This window comes from Heterodontus francisci, unplaced genomic scaffold (assembly GCF_036365525.1).
Source record: "Heterodontus francisci isolate sHetFra1 unplaced genomic scaffold, sHetFra1.hap1 HAP1_SCAFFOLD_61, whole genome shotgun sequence".
In the NCBI taxonomy this organism is placed as follows: domain Eukaryota; kingdom Metazoa; phylum Chordata; class Chondrichthyes; order Heterodontiformes; family Heterodontidae; genus Heterodontus; species Heterodontus francisci.
Genome location: NW_027141441.1, coordinates 3,600,273 through 3,603,857, shown reverse-complemented (window position 1 = coordinate 3,603,857; position 3,585 = coordinate 3,600,273). Strand labels below are relative to the sequence as shown.

The following is a 3,585-nucleotide window of genomic DNA, read 5'->3' as shown; positions in this document are numbered from 1 at the left end:
TCTTAAAATATTTCAGAATTTCTGTCGTCCAGCAACTCTCACTTTATTTCCTGGATTTCACCTAAAAAATGTATTTCCACACTTTGGATATCCTGTACTTCATTAATGTTTTTGCTCTCTGGAGATTTCCCTTTAACTATATTCAGCGCTGGTATTTTACTGCCACACACTGACTGAAAGTGTCCCATCTTTCTGCAGGAAAAACACTCAGCTTCTTTGGCGAGGCAGTTTTCCCACTTGTGTCTCTCTCAGCCACACCGACTGCCATTGGTTGCAGCTACCACTAGATGCTCTTCCCGTCTTTCTTGTCTTTTACAACTAATTTTTCCTTTTGTTTTCTGAACAAATTCAATTGAGTCTGCAACTCTGGAGATCTGCCTCTCCCTGTCCCCTCGAACAACGGATTGGTTAAACTTTCTAACCTCTGTTTGTCTGCTCAATTGAAACTCTTTCGTTAATGTGTGATCAGCCCTGGACTGTAGATGATCTGAAAGGGTGTTGTCTAATACCCCGAACACAATCCTGTCTCCATTCAGCTCTTCTCTTAAGTTGCTGTATTCACAAACCTCCGTGAGTTTGTACAAGTCATTGATAAATGAATGAATACTCTCCCCTTTCTGTTTTGTACGCTTATTAAATTCAAAGTGATTCCTGACAATGCAGCGCCCAGCCGACGTCATCAGAGCGCTCCAAGCTGCGCACATGCACAAACAGTCTCCTGCGATCTGAGATGCTGCGCATGCTCAGCCTACGTCTTCCAGGACGAAGTGGCGCATGCGCAGGAAAACTCTCTACCCCCTCTCAGTCACTCACTCCAGGCCGCTCGCTGCCCGCTCCTCGCTACCCTGCTCCCCCGCCCTCCGGCCGCTTGCTACCCCCCCACCCCCGCACTGCCCTCTCTCCGTCCACTCACGCCCCGCTTCCCCCCCACGTCCCTCCAGACACTAGCTCTAAGCCATGCTGCTTCCCTCCTCTCGGCCTCTCGCTCCAACATTCGATCATTCTTCACCGCACCACCCGATAAAACAAGGCGAGTCTCGAGGGGAGATGGGGCAATGTTGGAGCAAGTGGCCAAGAGGGGGGAAGCGGCAGAGCCCATGGCCTGGAGTGTGAGCGGCCAGAGAGCAGGATGGGGGTGGTGGTGGGGGAAGCGGGGAGTGAGCAGTCAGAGAGTGGGATGGGGGGAAGCGGGGAATGATCGTCCGGAGAATGGGATGGCACTGTTTAGAGGGGATTTGAGGAAAAAATGTTTCACCTCGAGGGTGGTTGGAATCTGGAACACATTGCCTGAAGGAGTGGTAGAGGCAGGAACCCTCACAACATTTAAGAAGTATCTAGATGAGCACTCAAAACGCCACAGAATACAAGGCTACGGCCACGTGCTGGAAAATGGGATTAGAATAGACAGGTACTTGATGGCTGGCACGGACACGATGGCCGAAGGGCCTGTTTCTGTGCTGTATAACTCTCTGACTCTATGAAACCTCACTGAATTACAGAGGGTGTGCAGCACTGTCAGAGGTGCTGTCCTTCTGATGAGACTTCAAACAGCGCAACGTTCTCCGAGTATCAACCAAAACATGTCCATTGTGTAGATATGTGCCGTATTTGCTTATGAAATGACAGTCACTGCTCCGAAAGTAATTCACTTTAGGTGAATTAAGATGACTTGGTACTATCTTACTGGCGAATGCGCAAGAGGTAGCGGGGGACTTTTGGGGGTGGGACGGAGGCGGCGATGGCAACCTTTGAGGGGATTTTTGGGTCTAAGTTGTTTTCTGTGATAAATTGAGTAGCTCCATCTTTAATCCTGGCAGCTGCCTGATAGTCACAGACAGTGACGTTTCAGTGGAAGAGGCTGCATTTGCGCATGTGCTAGTAAGCGTCACCTGGTGGTTGCATTGTCAGCAAATGCAGCGTTTTAACTTTGGCTCCACGATGACATTTTTTTCCTCAATTAAAATAGGTCTTGAGTGCCTTAATAACTTCTTCACAGGTAGCCTACACACTCCCTCCATGGCAGACAATAGTGTACTGACCTGCTCCATGTCTGGCTTCTGCAGGAGACCCGATGCAGTACGATACCTTGCAAACCTCTGGAACCACCTCGGCCACTCCTCGGCTTGGTTCAGTCCAGTGACCTTTTCAAAGGTACAGGCAAAGATTTCTCCATCATTGCTTTGGTTTACTGTGGCCCCCATATAATATTCTGATATCTGTCAAGGCTTAGTACACAATTTATAAGAATCTGACGGTTAAAATAACCTGAGTTTACTCTGCACATCTTGCATTGAAGGTTTCATCTGCAACTCTCCATGAGGTGCCGCACAGATTCTTTCACATCACTTCCTGTGATGATGCACATAGTCTATTTATATAATCTGCCCAGTAACAACCCAATGTCCACTCTTATATTATTGTACAGATGTGAGAAAAGCTGAGGATGAGAATGGAACGTCTGAATGAAGATTTCATGATGCTGATGATGTAAATGAGGCTGATCTGTTTCCCATTCCACAATCTCTCTTTATTTCTGTGCATGTTTCTCGATGCTGTTTCAACCAAATTGAAAAAGAATCACAAATCCTCCTCTGGAACCTCAGGTGTCCATTAACAAAAGGCATGGTGGCCAAGTGGTAAGGCGTCAGTCTCGTAAATTGAAGATCACGGGTTTAATCCCCGTCCGTGCCTTTTGATTAGTTTCTCACTTTAAATGTGATGTTTCCAGAAAAGATGTCCGTTGCATTTGTTTTGGCCATCTGGAAATCAGTGTGATGTTACACTTTATCCTGGACACTGGGAAGAACATGAGGAGCAGCCACATGGTCCCTCGAGCCTTCTCTGCCATTGATAGAGTGAAAATAACTGAGGTCCAAGCACTGAACCTTATTACTGTGCATTTGCTTGATATTTAACAGAGCTATTCTATTAATCCCACATCCCACACTCCTGTCCTTTCCCCCATTGTCCTGTTATATTTTCCATGTCAGGTATGTATCCAATTCCATTCAGAGTTAACATTGAATCTGCTTCCACTGACCTTTCAGGATTGCATTCCAGACCAGAGCAACACACTGCTGAAAAAACAATCTCCTCATCACCACTCTAATTCTTTTGTCAATTACTTTAAATGTGTTTCCTCTGGTTACTGACCCTTCTGTCACTGGCAACACTTTCTCCTTCTTCACTCGATCAAAACTCTTCAGGATTTGCATTTCCTGCTGCCTTTGCTGATATAACAAGGCTGAGCACACATCACCAAAAGGAATATGATTGGCTCTGAATCACATTTATCTTTCCTGTCAATCTGATGTGGACCTTGTATTTTCCCGGAACCAAACAACCTGAGCAACAAGTGTGGGTTCCAGTGATTCCCACCGCTCTGAGAGAGAGAGGATGTGATAATGAGCCAGATAGAAGAAAGGAATGAGATAGAGAGTAAAATAGCCCTGGTCTGTTTCTACTAACCCCCGGCCCCCTAAAATGGCATCATTTTCTCCTGCCTCTCCACCTTCTAGTCCATTAATTAATGCAATCCTTTCATCTGGAACATAGAACATAGAACAGTACAGCACAGTCCAGGCC

General features: G+C 46.5%; 1 non-coding gene across 1 annotated transcript; it reads left to right on the top strand.

Moving 5' to 3' along the window:
- Positions 1–2,619: 2,619 nt before the first annotated feature.
- trnat-cgu (transfer RNA threonine (anticodon CGU)) lies at positions 2,620–2,691 on the top strand. The gene has a single exon. It is a non-coding gene; the product is annotated as a tRNA-Thr (tRNA).
- Positions 2,692–3,585: the final 894 nt, after the last annotated feature.